Source organism: Oenanthe melanoleuca, chromosome Z (genome assembly GCF_029582105.1).
Source record: "Oenanthe melanoleuca isolate GR-GAL-2019-014 chromosome Z, OMel1.0, whole genome shotgun sequence".
NCBI classification, from domain to species: domain Eukaryota; kingdom Metazoa; phylum Chordata; class Aves; order Passeriformes; family Muscicapidae; genus Oenanthe; species Oenanthe melanoleuca.
This window is the reverse complement of record NC_079362.1, coordinates 57,526,791-57,543,134: the sequence shown is the minus strand read 5'-3', so window position 1 is coordinate 57,543,134 and position 16,344 is coordinate 57,526,791. Positions and strand designations below refer to the sequence as shown.

The 16,344-nt window shown below is 37.5% G+C and overlaps 1 protein-coding gene across 5 annotated transcripts in view; it reads left to right on the top strand.

The window, feature by feature from the left end:
• The window catches only part of NDUFAF2 (NADH:ubiquinone oxidoreductase complex assembly factor 2), a 56,436-nt gene that overhangs the window by 7,856 nt on the left and 32,236 nt on the right, over positions 1 to 16,344 (top strand). The window contains exons 1-2 of one of the 5 annotated variants that reach the window (XM_056513765.1): positions 12,473 to 12,543; positions 15,459 to 15,507. The exons of 3 other annotated variants lie outside the window; for them this stretch is intronic. The gene's annotated coding sequence lies outside the window, so the exon portion shown is untranslated. Of the gene's footprint in view, positions 1 to 12,472; positions 12,544 to 15,458; positions 15,508 to 16,344 lie in introns of those variants that run through there. One more of the 5 variants, XM_056513763.1, reaches the window with a different exon arrangement.

The following is a 16,344-nucleotide window of genomic DNA, read 5'->3' as shown; positions in this document are numbered from 1 at the left end:
TGCCCTTCTCTGCACTCACTCCAGCCCCTCAGTGCCTTTCTTGCACTCAGGGCCCAGAGCTGGACACAGCACTCGAGGTGTGGCCTCAGCAGTGCCCAGGACAGGGGGACAATCCCTGCCCTGCTCCTGCTGCCCACACCATTGCTGATCCAGGCCAGGATGCCATTGGCCTTCTTGGCCCCCTGGGCACACCCTGGCTCATGTTCAGCTCCATTCACCATCACTCCCTGGACTCAGCTATCCAAACAGTTTGTAGTGAGATAAGTGCATCTGTCCAAGTGCCAGTGCCAGCATCTCCAGGAGATTGCCCTGGGATACACTGTTGAGGGCTTTACTGAAGTCTGAGTAGATAACATCCACAACCTTTCTCTCATCCACTAAGTAGCTCACCTGGTTATTAAAGGGGATCATGTTGGTCAAGCAAGACATGCCTTTCCTAAACTCATGCTATCTGGACCTGATCCCCTCATTCTCCTGGACGTGCTGCATGACAGTACTCATGATAATCTGTTCCATATGTTTTTCCTTCAGCTGCCAGAAGCAAACTGGCAAGAGGCAGGGTATGTTAATCTCTCTGACTTGAAAAACCAGGAATAGCAATAAGTACTCATGCGGACAGGTACTAACTTGCATATTAAATGGCCATTGCTACAGCCAGGTTTGATCTTTAGTGTGTGTATTTGTATTAAACTGAGATGCTGATCTTGTGGAATTCTGCCTTCTACTATTAGCATTCATACACTGTACATTTTTAAGGTAATTATTGTGCATTTGGCTTGAAAAGCTGTTTTGATTCTTTCAGTAGAGGTGTGTGAAGAGGTAATGGTTTGACTTGGTATCTTTTGTTCAGGTTTCTTTGCCAAAAAATCAGGTAGTAAAAAATAAAATTTAAAAAAAATTCCTTGTGTTTGTTACTCTCTTCTATGGTATATATAGAGAAAAAAAGGTGGTGTAGACTAGAAAGAGAGGTGTTTTTAATAGGTGGAAAAATCTTAGCAGTGTTTTAATTATGGCAATTTGAACAGCTGACACCTGTAAAGCTGAGAGTAATAGGGCTGAGCGTGTTGCAAACATAATCATTATATCAACCAGGATTGTTGGCATATCTTCATGCCTGCTTTGTGACTAAATTCCATGCCTTTTAGTTTCATTATTCTGAAATACATGGAGAATTCAACTGACTTTTCTAGTTCCAAAGGGGGAAAATATGCATAAAAAGAACAAATTGTGCTACTATGGAAAGTTTTAGGGCTTGAAATCATGTTCGGAAATGAAAGAACAGATTTTACAGAAGAGAGTTCAAGTATGTCAGTAGCAGGTACAGGAACTTTTTCTAATACGTGTGTATAATTAATTTCAGTGCATTGTTTACATGAATTTGTTAAACAAGATTATAAATACTGTATACATGCATTGTTATTTGTGATTCTGATTTGAAAATTTACAGTATCCATTTTTTGTGGTGTATCTTTTTTTAGGGATTGTTTGTTACTGTAAAATAAGAGTGTAAATAAAATTAAGGATTTAAATAAAAGTGGTGGGGCTACCCACCAGTGGTGTAATTTTAAAAAAAAAGATAAAATGACAAGGAGCTTAACAAAAGAGTGCAGTTGAGAAACCATAAGGTTAAAAATAGCTAAGTAATGTTGGCATGCTACCCTATGGACCACTTTAACCTTTTAAGGTTCTCCTGTAGAATAGAGAAGATGGTAAAGAATTAGATCTGGCTTCTGCTTTGTGCAAGAAGTTTATTGCATTCTTTATGAGTCTTTAAAATAACAAAGTTTCTGTCACCAGAGGCTTTACAGTTTTAAGGTCAAGTTTGCTGATAGAACTGCTTTGCTTTGAAGAGAGGGAAAAACCAGTTTCATATGCAGGCTCTGGACACAGGGGATGCACAGAAAGGAAGAACACTGAGAAATTCATGTGACAGTTTGAGGGAGTGGAAATGAAACAGGGAGGTAAGGTCATAAATTCTTAGTGTCCCTTGTTTATGGCCATATGTCTTATTTCAATAACAATATGCTATTGAATATGTTATTTGAAATAACATATTGCGATATGTTATTTCATCCTTGAAGTGAAGGAGTGATTTGACTAGCCTCTTTCAACTAAATGATCTGGAGACGCCATCAGCAGGAATTGCAGTCAGTATGAAATTTAGAAGAGGTCAAAGAAAAAGTGGATTCTGACAGATTTCTGTAGGCAGTGGTCAGTGCTGTAGAAACTGAAAATTTCGCTAGCTTTGTAGTAAGCACATATACTGATTGATATTTTGTGTCTGTAAGAAGGATATTGAACTCCAGGATGAAGAACTACAACTACAAGCAAAAAGATAGAATGGAAAGATACATAGCCATGTGCAGCAGGATGTCCACTGAACATACCATCCGCCACAGATGTTATTGAACAAGTGATATTTTTTCAAATAGAAGTCTGTGCAGCAGTGGGGGAAGATGTTGGAAAATTCTTTAAATTTTAACACAGTAATGTATGGCCCCTATATTCATGGTTAATGCTTAGTTTTGTACGACACAGTGCTTAGTACTGTTGCCTTTAGGAGCTGGAACAGAGAACACACAGAGTTAGGGGAAATAAATTATTAAAGGCCTTCAAAGGCCACACCCTGGCAGCAACAGTGCCACAGCGTGGCCCCTGCCCTGCCTGAGTGGCTCCAAGACAGAAGTAAAAGAGAGCTTGGTCACATGATTTCACATTTTTATAGACTTCAGTCCATTTACATACAGGAGTCAAACATCCCATTAATAGTTTCAAATTGTAAGGTGTCCTTCTCCTCTTCTCCTGGCTGGCCTGCCCTCTTCTTCTCACGTTGTTTATACTTTCGTCCTGGAGTCTGAAAAAACTGTTGTTGAGTCCATAGCTGGTATGGACTATTTCACTTTTATCACCCTAAAGCACAACAGAAAGCATACACAAGCAGAACAGAAAATTCGGCTCTTAAGGCATCAGTACAAATACCAGAGATCCATGTGGCCTTGTCCTAACTCCTAAGTCTTGTGACACCTAATGCTTCATTGTTAATTTATATGAGTAATTAATATGTACTATTTGATGTCTCAGTTTTGAGAACAGAGATAGAGCACTGGAGTAAAGAATGATAAGAGAAGTGCATCATGACCTAACAACATATTTGAGATACTCTCAAGGGAATGAGATTCGTCAGACAATCCAGGGCCCTAAAACGGAATTTTAAGGAACGGAATGTTCCCAAATGGCCACAAGAAGACCCTCAAAAGACTCATAGCCAAATAAATTTGGGCTAGAGGGGAATCTCTCTTTTGGCACCTGGATCGCCTTCTTATCCTTGTTCTTTATTTTACTTTGGTGTCTGCCGAGTTTTACCTCTCTCATATTCTCACTCTTCTCTGGTTGCAATTTCATCTGTGCAGTAACTTTTTTTTCCTTCTTAATTGTGTTAAACCAGAGGTGCCACCAGTGTTGCTGATGGGCTTGGCCAGGGTCTATCCTGGAGCTGTTTGGCATTGCCTCTGTCACACATGGGAGAGCTTCTCACAGCTTCTCAGGGAAGAGAAGCTCTCTGTAGCCATACCCTCCACTAACAGAACCTGTGTATGTGTGTGTGTGTATGTATATATATATATATATATATATATATATATAAACAATGACATTATTATAGTCAAGAATACCCCAATTTAACAGTTGTAACAGGAAGATATACAATGTAGTGAAGAATTCAGATAAGGAAATCGAGTTCTTTCATATCATGTTTTGCTCTCTGGATTATAAAGTGCTACCCAAATATTGATAGCAGTCAAGGTAAAGGTTCTGCCTGAATCAGGAGGAATTCATCCAGTAGTATAGTTCATGTTTGATTCATATAAACATTAGTAATGGTGGTTTGATAAGTAAATTTACTGCTGCATTGTTAAACTTAAGTCAGCTGAATATTGATGTTGTTTCTCTGAATGTACAGTGCATAAGAGGAATTCTAAGTCTTAATTCAGCATCTTCAATAAATTGGTACTCAGAGGAGACTGCTGGCTGCTTCTGCTTGTTGTCCTGTAAAACAGACCTACTGATTGGGAATTGAGGAAACAGGAAGTAAAGTTCCCAGGCACTCAGGATGTCAAGATCTGTGTTTTTCAGTAGGACTGCTGGCAGTTATCTGGAGCAGATGCATCTAGTAACAGGGTGCTAAAGGAACACTTGCTCCCATGATCAGATGATCACAAATGGTTTAATTGCCAACAGCAGTGGTTAAGTGGGGGGACACACACTCACAAAATCGTAGACAATTTTAAAAGACCTTGCAATTAAGGATAGTAGGTGTTGTCTGCTTGGTCGTCCTGCACTCTCACTCACAGTGGTCTTTGCTACTACTTTTCCAGACTAGCACAAGGCTAGCCAGCAAGTTCAGTGTTAGCCTAATTTGTATCTAGAAGCTTTCCTTGTTCTCCTATCAACAAGCCTTCATTTTGTGTTGAAAGATACTGAAAAACAGATAAGCCTGCTTCATGCACAAGAGCTTCATTGCTGTATGAGAGTTGTGAAAGGTTCAGGCAGAGCAAGGGAGAAGCCATAGGGCTGTTTATTACCAGGAGACTGCACAGACTTTAAATATGCCTGAAAAGTTGATGAGTTAGCAATCAGACCTTATATACATGTACTTTAGAAATGGTGGCTTTTCCCTGTATGTTAGTTACAGTGCTGGTTAGTGTTGTCATCACAATATTGAAACAACTAAAGCTTCAGATGGACTGGTCCTCCAGAAACATTAAAATAGTTTGGTATTGTGCCAACAACCTCTAATTGTGGAACTATGAATGTTTCAGATATAGTGACACAACTTTCATAACCTGTTATAATATATGTTTTCCTATTTTTAGTCAGTTAGGAAATATTTGTTAATAAATGATGGCTTGATTATAGTCAGAATCATCTTTTTGTTTACTCTTTTACTACCTTATTTTTTTTTTAAATGCAAACTTTGAATGGTTTCCCATAAGAAATGAGACAAAACTTATTTTTTTTAAGTCAATGGCAGAATGTCTGTTATATTCCAGAATGCCACTTTTTGCCATTTTTGCAAAATACCTATTGAGACAGTTCTCTATTTAAGTGGCAAATTTAAAGATAGTGTGTTCTGGTGTTTAAACCCAAATATAAACACGAATTGTAAATACTTCATCTAGGCAGTATAATAGAAACACTGAACTCTAAAACTGGAAAAACTTAAACTGCTAATGATTTCATTTCCTGCAAAATTACTTGACTATATTAAAATTGTCATCCATATTTATTTGTGTGATAAAGTAAATCTCTGATCTGAGACTTAGTAGAGTCTAGTATTTCTGCCAAAACACAGTAGTCCTCTTCCTTCCTCTGCCTGCTCATGTCTGCCTTCTAGTACTCATTACAAGTATTTGTTCAGCCTTGTGCTAAGCCTGTTGTCTGTCTAGTGTGCTGATTTTTTTTAGCAAGGGGAGTTACTTGGTTTGGTTCATGGCACAAGCTGCGTAAAGAGCTAAAAAGCATCCAGAAATGAGAACAATCCAGGTTGGCTACTTTCTGTGGCTCCTCTAGTTTGAAATGCTAGTTGAACTACTAATCCAGGTAATTCTAGTAATTCTAAAAAGTTAAAGGCTACATTTTTACTTATCTGTGGAGATTTGCAAATGCTGGTATTGTTTTTCTTAGTACCCATTTGTAAACAGCAATAGAACTTTGCCACTGTTGTCTTATACAAAGCAAAAATCTAAATCAAAACTATGTAATGATTATAAAACAAAAGAGTAATTTTAGAAATAAGTTGTGATTATTATCTGTTTGGGATTTTTTATTTTTTTTTTTTTACTACTCAGTGTAATAGCTTGTATCTATGTAGCAGTTTCTTCATATCAAAATTGAGACATTTTTCTGTGCTACTAAAATGCACTTGATATTTCTATATGGATATTTTCTAATTTCAGGGGAAAAAAATTTACTTAGTCTATCCCTGATTTGAGAACCAAGGATCAGTATCCATAAGCATTGACAGTGGTTCAGTGTAGCACACCAAAACTTCATAGGTTGTTCTTGAAATAATTAAGTGGGAGATGACAGGTAGTTTATGTAATCAGCTGGTTTTGTGACATTTTCATAATCTCAAATTGAAAAGACATGCTGTGTAAGCAATTTCTGAGCCAGAGCTGGAAAATGGGCAACTCTGGATTTGCATCTGACTCAGATATGTAATAGCATGGGAAAAAATAAAAAAAACCTGGAGCCAGAGTCTGTTTGCGACCCTGAAGGTGAAATGAGGTTGACTGTTGATTAACATGAGTTTGTCATTGATGAAAGGGAGAGATCTTATTCTACCTTTACCTTCTCTTCTTCGAGCTGACAATAGCATTCATGAGAACAGTTGCTGAGCTAGTTTAATTCAGTTTAAAAAGTTGAACGTGTGGTTGCATGTGTTAAGAAGGTGGGACAAAGAAAGAGGGTGTAACCTTTGAGATAAAGGTGGAGTGGGAGACTGGTGGCTCTGGGTGGAGGAACCTAGAAAACTGCCAGGGGAACACATGCCTCCTTATGTAGCTTACTACTTCTTAGTGATTCTATAGGATTACTGATGAGATTCTGTTTTTTGTTTTGTCTTAGATTAAAACAGATATATTGTATGACAAAGAAGTGGTAATATTTGCTGAAATAGGAAGCTTGCTATGATTACAGGGTTTTGGCAGGTATATTTAACTGTTTTTCTGTTCTGGGAGAAGCCATTTTACCCTGTCACAAGAAGAGAAGATTATCAAATTGAGTATTTTAACAAGCTTTATAGAAACTTTTTGCCAATGGAATGTCTGCTGTAAGTTTTCTGTGGTCTGTGCAGATCTTGAACAATAGTAAGGTAATGCTTCTGAGGAGCTCCTTGTGCATTCCAGACCAGGACTTTCCTCTGAGAGCAGAAAGAAGTGACGAAGACATGGTCTCTTGCAGAGCATATTAGATTTTAGAGTTTTGCAACAGGCACAGTATCCTCAAATATGACTGACTCCATCCTCTGAAAGAGACTACAGGTATTCGCAAAGAGGTGTAATTAATTAGTTTCTGGAGTAATTAATCAGTTAATTGATTTCTGCTGCTCTGTTGCTTCTGTGCAGCAAGACAGCTCAGTAGAGTCCATAAGCCTGATTCTTCCATGGCCTTTGGTTATTCACAACTTCCCCTCAGTAAAAGAAAGTTGTCTAATCCAAATCAGAGTTAGAGGCCTTGAATGCCTAACCATACCAGCCTACCAAAATAGTTTCAATGTACCAGGAAACCAGCAAAAAACATTCTTGTTCTATAAGCCACAAGTTAGTTGTTGTATATTAGATTTGCTTTAATAATATTGAGGTAGACTATTGAACTAAAGAAATAAGTGAGTGTCACCCAAGCACCTTGGAGCCATTTACAGTTGAGTCTAAAAAGGAAAGAGGGCTTCAGCTAGTTACACATCCTGACCTGCCTCCTGAGTGACAGCTTAACACTCTTTCTTACTATCTGTTTTTTGCAAATTATGACTGTATCTCTGAACTTTAGCACAAAGGGTAGTCATCAAACTATCTTGTAGTAATACATTTGTAAGTTATTGAAGGACATAAGACATCGGGTCTTATGAATTACGATGTCATGACCTGAAAAAGACTACATTGAGTTTTACCACATGATTGGTTAGGTTATAGGTATTGTTTAGTTGGCCATGAAAGGGAGTCACTTATCACAACTGGTATGGCTGGGGGAGCTACAGAGTAGGGGCAAACACTCATGTTCTACCCAAGGGAAAATGGAGATCTCTCAGAGTCTATTGTGCTGGTTGTCCAATATAAAAGATGATCTAAGTTTTCACCTGAGGGCCTACTGCTATCTTACTGCTCTTGTTTCTGGATTTTACCATGAAGAACTTTAGGAAAGTAGAGATGCACTTTCTTGAGTTTCCCACCTGGCCTCTCTTTTGGATAAGAAGAAAGAATCAGGTGATGGGTGAAGATGGAAACTGATTTTCAAGCATTTGTATTAGCTACTCCTTGCTAAAGTTTATGAATTTGTTCTGATGGAAAAACTGTTATGTTGAATGCTTTTTTTGCCTTGAAATGTTTCCAAAGACTTCTGCATCTTGAAAAAATTGGTTTGAATTGTTTTCAAAAGTCTAAAATAGCAAGAAGTTTAGATATAAACTTAGTTTCAGACTGCTTACCAAAATCCATATACTTACCATGCAAACTGAATGCATTCCATAATCTGGTTTGTGGTAAATGTTTACAGCATGGCTGGTACTCTTTATGAGGGATTGTAATGGAAATGGCAGTACAAAGTTGCCTTACCTCTGTTAATCAAGATAAAGGAACTGGGGATTAAAATACACCAACTTTCAGACTGTGTCCTCTTTTGAGCTGAAAGGGATTGTATTTGTTCTCAAGTGTTCTTGAATCCCTATAACTGTATTATCCTGGTGTAGAGCACATAAAGGAAATATTTCTTTAGTAGCAAGGTGTGGCATAACATGAAGCAGGACTACAACTATCTAAATGTAAATGGACAATTAAGTGGAAATAAACTGCATGAGCTAGAAGAGAAGAAATTGATAATCTGTTGTAGTAGGACAGTGGAAACCAAAGACAGACTCTGTGAGATGCTGTGTCCTGTTGAATGTGTGAAGTGCAAATGCTGGTCTTCCTTATGGATGGGTGAGGGAAGGAAATAAATTTAACCTGCTGTTCTGTAAAACTGGTTTTGATTTTTTTTTCTTCTGTTGGCAAACATCCTGAGATTAGGTCTGGCTTCAGTGTCTAGCTTCTTGGCTCTTTAGGTGAAATAGATATATTAGATAAAATAGTTAGGCATTACTTAATGATAAAATCAGTGCTGCTAGATCATGTGTTCTGATGTTATCAAGTGGGGATTTATGGAGGCTTGTGGTTTAACCCCAGGCAGCCACCAAGTCCCATGCAGCTGCTTGCTTCCTCCCCCACCAGAAGGATCAGGGTAAGAATTGAAAGGGTAAAAGCTGGAAAACTTGAGGGATGAGATAAAGACAGTTCAATTGGGAAAGTCAAAGGCATGTATAGAAAAAATCAGCCATCTCAGGACAGCAGCATAATGGTTACTGAGGAAGATAAATGCTGTCACTCCAAACATCCTTCCCCCCTTACTCCTTTTTGCCCCCACTTTATATGCTGAATATGATGTCACATGATCTTGAAAATCCCTTTGTGCAGCTGGGGTCACCTGTCCTGGCTGTGTCTCCTCCCAGCCTCCCAAGCTTGCCAAGCCCCCTCACCAGTGTGGCAGTATGAGAAGCAGAAAAGGCCTTGGCCCTGTGTGAGCTCTGCTCAGCAATAACAAAAGCATCACTGTATTATGAACAACAAGGTTCAGCACAAATCCAAAACACAACCCCATACCAGTCAAGAAAATTACCTCTATTCCAGCCAAAACCAGCACAAGGCTACTAAGTAAATTACAGACAGACATCTTGACTCTTGCACTGACATTGCTCAATGTAATGCAATAGCATTACTGGTTCCTTGTCATTTTTCTGTCAGCTTCCCTTACTATATCTTTCTCCCTTCAGGTGTTTAAAAACAAACAAAAAAGTAAGTAAGGAAATCTCAAATATTTAACTTCCTCCTTACTGCAGATTCATTATCTGTAGATGCATTTTTTCTATCTTCCATATTCTACCAAACAAAACAAATACTTTGCAAAGAAGCACCTTCTCCTGAAACTAGAATAAAAAGTATTAAATTGGAAGAATAGTGAAGTTCAGTTTCTGCTGGTGAAATATATTTGTTTATATAAAGTTATTTCAAATTTTTGTTCTTGTAGTAGGAAAACACCTGTTATAGAACTACTTCAAAATTTTCTGTACTGCTAAGGAAAGAACAAAAGCAATATATACTTTTATTTTGTCTTCCTGGTTATTGTGGCACAAGTTTTCCCATCTGTGTTGTTTAATTATTTTTTTTTCAGATTTTTATTATGCCTGTGAGCCACAACAGTGTCTCACATCTCTATTACCTACTTGGTCATTGAGATGGAAGGATAACCTTTATCCAAGGTGCTTAAAATTGATGCTTAAGAAGAGGCACTGTGGTAGATATGGATAGTAATGGCTATCATTATTAGCAAAAACACTCATGGTAGAAATTTTATACGTCACATCAAATAGAAGGTAAAAAAACCTTTGCAATTACTTTGCAGATATGGAGTTCTTCCATTTAGTGAAGGAGACGGAAAATAGATTTTGCTGGATTGATACAGACCCATATGTGATAGAAGTCCACCTATCTCAGGCTATAGGAAGAGGAGAAGGGTACAGAGGAGACTCCTTGCACAGGAATTCGAAAACGAAGTATCCTGTAGTCCAAGGGAAAAACAGAAACCTTGTAGAGGGTCTAAAGACACAGTTGAGTTCCCACAGTTCCTGACTAGATAACCAATCTTTGCAGCAATGTTATAAATTCGTGAGTAGGGTGGGATGCATGTGCCGTGTCAAGGAAAGGTTATGTCATTGTAGTTATGCCTGAATGGCAGATTTAGCAGTGTGGAAAATCAGGAAAGTCTTCGTGAAAGTACTTTTCACAGAAAGGACCTTCACATTGAAGAGAAATCCTGAGTACCAGAAAGAAAAGAGGAGAATGATGGCATTTATCATGAATATGTGGAAAGAGGATATTAAGATGTGGTTTAGACATGCTAATTTTTATATGAAAATTATACATGTATTTGGGGGAGCCAGAGAGAGAGAGATGGTAAGGAGGCAAGATGAAACTTAGTAGAGAAGAATTTTCTTCTGTGTGCAAGATGGGTGAACAGTAATATGAAACTCAGCAGAACTGTGGAAGGTGCTTAGCAGTAATTTGAATCAAAAAGAAATAGTAAAAGTGATTGGAGTTATGTAGTGGTATCTGTACTACAAGTACTTGTCTGAAGGGTGTTTGTGTTGCAAAGATTGCAGTGTCTCCAGAGGTGAAACAGGAAGACAAGCAGGGATGAAGAACAGGCAGTTCATGAGGCCTTGTAAGTAGTGCAAGATAATTATTAGTTGCATATTTCTGAGAGTAGCTGTTAGAACAATTGCTGTAAATGCAGTACTGCATTGGAGCTTTTCTAGCTCATCTTGCTGATGCAACAGAAAAACCTGGAAGCCAATGAAGTAGTGTAGAGAGAAAATGTAACTGTACTGAAAAAAGGTGTGATGGCAGTTTTTTTGAAAGCAATATTGTCGACGGACTATATGGAGGAAATGTCATGAAAGGCCAAATAAGTTAACATTGGCAATAAGATGAGAGGCAGAAAAGGATTGGATTGAATCAGATGTTTTCCTCATAATGAATATAGTTAAAAAACAAATGGAATTAAAAGGACTGAAAAGTTTTTTAAAATACTCTTTGATGGGAGCTTTAATGTCAGATGGTGATTGGTATTTATGATTTTGTCCATTTATAACTGGTTTTGGAACCAGTAGAGCAGTTCAGAGGGGGAAAGTGTGCAGAAATGTATGGGCATTTGAGATTTAGAGGAGTCTATCTGCTGCAGTGTTTTAGTGTTTTTTTCCTCTGCTGTCTTGGTTTGAAACTAAAGGTGAACACTCCAGAATGAGTTGCTTCCCTTTATAGCTTCAACCAATCCCTTCCTTTATAGGTTCAACTAATTCCACCAACAAGGAATGAGTATGAGTAGATACAAATGAAAAAAATAAGCTTTTACTAATAGACAGAGCAGCAATGGGCAAGAAATAACAGCAAATAACTACCAAATTGCTAAATCTCACAAGCTTCTGCTAAGCAGAGACACAAAATACTGTTTACCCATGACAGCTACCAGTATGAAATGTGGGTGTTTTCCCTCAAATTAAACCACTGTGTATTAATCTTTAACATTTTGTTTAATTATTGCATAAATGTATAATGTGAATAGTGACATCACTCAATCTCTGCAGCATTCATTATTTTTGGGACAGTGCACCTCTTCTTAGAAGGCAGTATCTTTCAGTTTAATTTGAACTATATTTTAGGTATTGGTCAAGCTAACAAACAATAAGAAATTCCATCTGTTCAATTGGGTCATTTATTCCCTAAAGCACATTATAATTTCTAAAACTGATAGCATATTATATTGTTTTTTAGGTTTTTTAAGTTTTATTTTTACCAAGGTGACTCTTGGTACAGTTTTGATTCAGAAGGAAGTGATTTTATATTTAAAACTAGCCTATCTCAAGTGACAAGTTTTTTTTTCTGTCGCTTCTGTGGCTCTGCAGTGGGCCCGCAAATTATGATATGTATGCAGTATTCACTAGACTTTTCACCTACCTCCTCCTCATACCCTCAAGCTGTGAAAAGTATAGCAACCACTGTGCGTAATTTTAGTAACAATTCACAAGTAGCAATAAAATTTTCCCCCTTTTGATTACCTGTCTCGTCTGTAGCCAGAATATCTCTGAATATCTGCATACACCTCTTTTTCTCAGGGTTGTTTCCCAAGGCATGTTCTGTAGTTTGCCTTCTGTCCTGCAGAAGGAGCTTGCAGAGTATGAAGGTAATATTTCTGTGAATTTAGGAAATTTTGTGTTCTTAGATGACAGTTTGTCGTTTAATCAGTATTGCTTTATTTTGAGTATTTTCAAAAGGCGTTCAGATTTTTGAAGAGTTGTTGGCAGACTCAAAATTTGTTGAAGTTCACACAGTAGGTTAAATCATCACTATTTAATAAACTGTTAGCATTTTAAAATAATTATGCTATCATGAAATCATACATAATAGAAGACCTGAAAACTGCTAATGAAATTGAAACAGTTTATAGGAGATAATTTCTAGGCAAGAATGGATCATCTGCATGAATAAGGTGGCAAACTCTTGGACTGACATTGGCACAATGAGATTCTGATGCATTTTGTAAGTGAACAAGTGCAGATGCAGAGATTTTGAGGTGTTTCTGTAAAATAATGAGCCATTTCTGTGCCATGAGGTTCAAGAATGTGTCGGCTCTGGATTTGAATCTGTGAGTATATATGTCTACACGTTTTACCTAGTTGAACTAAATGAAATTACTTCAATCAGTTCAACTAAACTGGGAAGAGTGGACTAGAAGGAAGGTTGAGCTGACTAGAAAAAAATTGTGATGTTGCTAATTAGGAAAAGATACAGCATAAGGAAGCTGGACAAAAGTATAAAAAGTGACAGGGTTGGCTCAAAAGAAAAGATGCTATTGAGTGCATCTTAAGATTTGGGTAAATGTGATGAGTAAAAAAATGGCTGAAGATGAATGAGGCCTGAAACACAGTATTTAATTCTATGTAGAGAAAAAGAACCTGTAAATTGTAAAATAAAAGACAGGACGTAAAATATATTTAATGTGGACAGTAGAATTATTACTCATTAGAATATTTTTTAAAGTATAATAAGGTCCTAACAAATAGCATGTCTGCATCTGAAAAACAACAAAACAGTGAACTAAAAGGAAAGTGATTGGTAGTTTCTTCAGTATAGTATTAATAACTGTGTAGATAGTGTATATCTAATAGATGTTTCATAGGTGCTAAAGAAAAATAAATGGTGAAAAAAATTGTTAGACAACTTGTCTGATGGATGCATAAGATATGATGTTGGATTAACCTGATAGCTACTACCCTGTAACATAGACAGGACTTCCACTGTGTGCCTTCAGAAAAAAAGGTGGATCTCCTATGCTTGCCTCTTTTTTGTTCTAAAGGTGTAAAAAGCCTTGGATGGAAGAATCCATAAAAAGAATTCCACACTTCTGTTTTCCTATTCATCGTGTCCTGGTTTGAAGGACAGGTGTCTGCCAATAAAGGCAGAAGCTTCTCTTTGAAATGGAGAATGTAAACCCCCTCCCTCCAAATTATTATAATTTTGAAATTAAGGGGTTCTCAGGTAAAGATATGGAAATCAGGAATAACAGTTCTTTACTAGGAAAATTAAAGTAGACATGCAGTGTTACAAAGAACAATCCCACCCGGACAGAGTCAGAATACAGCCTGACACCCTGTCAGTCAGGGTGTTGGTAGCAGTCCCATTAAATGGTGGCTGCATCCTCCTGCAGTGGCAGATGTGGTTCAGCTGAAGCAGTGCTTCTGTAGAAGGGTGCAGTTTTCCTCTGAAGGTCCAGGGATGATGTGGAAAGGTCCAGATTTCCTCTGGAATCCAGTGGAAAGAAGGTACCTTGCTGCCCAGAATCTCAGTTTTTATCTAGGTAGGAAAGGCTTGGCTCCTCCCCCTGACTGGAGCATCTCTCAATGGGATGATGTAATTTTATCAGTCATGCAGTGGAACTAAATGGCCCATTAGCAGATGATATCTTCCTGGAGGGAGGATGGGTTGTGGGAAAGATAAAAATGGTTTGCCCACTTAGTTTTAAAGATGGACCATTAGCAGATAATATGTGCCATGGAGATAAGGGTCACTACCCTACCCAGCTTCAACAGATGGTGATAGAATACACATTTCTGGCCACACACAGTGCTCTTCTTTCAATACTTCCTCTGTAGGGCAGTAGTCTGTACCTGCTATTTGTGATGCAGATTGCAAGAGGAATTTAACTTTGAGAGTCTTTAACATCTCTGTCTGCATTGTTGACTGATAAATTCTGTAAGACTCATGCCCTTCAGGGAGGGAAGTTCATGTAGAGGAGATGGAATGTTACAGGGAAAAAAAATTGGAACAGTTTTTTGATAGTAGTTGGTTAGTTGGGCTTTTTTCCCTTTGTCAAGAGAAAACAGGCAAATAACAAAGCAGTTTGAGCTAATCTTTGAGTAAGTGAAAGAAAGACATTGAAACTTGTGCTAGTTGTAGTGGAGACTAGGAATGCAGTTGTAAATACTAATGAGCATGAAAAGCTAGTATTTGGTGGCAGAGACCTAGAAATTGTATAGTGATTATCTTTTCCCTTTTATATCAAGGTTTAGAGAACTCTTATATTGTGCACGCTGCCTCTTTAGGATCTTTTGATGATTCTAAATACTTTTTGCTGATCATCTCATTGATGAAATATATTTTAAAATTACACTTAATGCATAGAATAACAGAAAAAGAATAATATTTGCTTGATTATGCATGAATTAGCATGGCATCACCTCCATATGAGGCTTTTGAGGCTATCATAAATAGTGATATTGGAGGTCACTGGGCAGCATTATTATTCTTACAGTTTTGCTAATGGTTCAAAGGTCTGGAACCACAAGCATTTCTGGATACCTGCACACAGATACTGAGAAACATTTTTTGGGAGGCTGGATGTTAACCATGTTTCCTTTTAAAAGATAAACTTTGTGTGTATCAAGGGTGATGTAGTGTTATTATAGATGTCATTATCTAAGCAATGCTTATAGAATTCTAGAAATGAATCAGGTTTTGCCTGAGGGATAAACTGACATTTCCATTCACTTTTTAATTTCCCTGGGACTTTACTGGGTTAATGTGACAATTTTTCTCTAGGGATCCATCAGCTGATGGAAGTGCTGTGATTGTTTCCTTCTGTCTCAAGGTAACAATTGTAACGTTTCTTTTTTCTCTTCTTGCTGGTATCTACCTGCTTTTCTATAGGGTTTTCCTGGGAGAATTTAGGTACAAGGTTGTGGCACTGGACACTGTTGCAATATTCTTTGTGTATCACATCCCTGCTTCCTTGTCAAAGGAGGGCAGGCCGCATAGAACATGAGCGTTCACGTTTGCAAAGAGGGTGTGTATTTTATGCCTAAGGTGAATCAGCTCCAAATAATACAGTTTTAACCACTGCGTGTGCCTGCTTTGGAAACTATTTATTGTTTGCTTTATGAGACTTGGTTAAACGTCACATCAATTTTCAACAAGATACTTTTCAAGTTTTTTTGTGAATGGAATGATTAGATTACATGGGACTGCTTTGCAACAGAATACTTTGAATGAGAAAGTAATGGATCTTTTGGTTTTTTATTATCCAGTTCACTTTTTCCTGCTTCCATTAGCCATGATTATGCTGTATTTTAAAAATCAGCTGCATTAGGTGGTAGTGCTCCCAAACTTTTAAAACAGTCTTGCCATTTACAATCTTATCTAGTTGTCTTAGGAAGAAGGTGAGAAAAAAGAAATCTTAATGAACTTCTATGAATGTGTGCATAGGAGATGTTATTAAACTAAGAGCAAAGCTTTTAATGTGGGAGGATAGTAATGCAATCTACAGGTGATGTACATTAATGCCATAAAAGTTAAAATTTTTGTTTATTTGTGTTACTTCTGATACCTTGCCGAAATGTAAGTTTAGTGTCGTCCAAGATTATATTGGAAGGAAAAAAAGAATCACACTTCTTCAGTGCTTTTACAGTGCAGATGATGGCATTGGGGA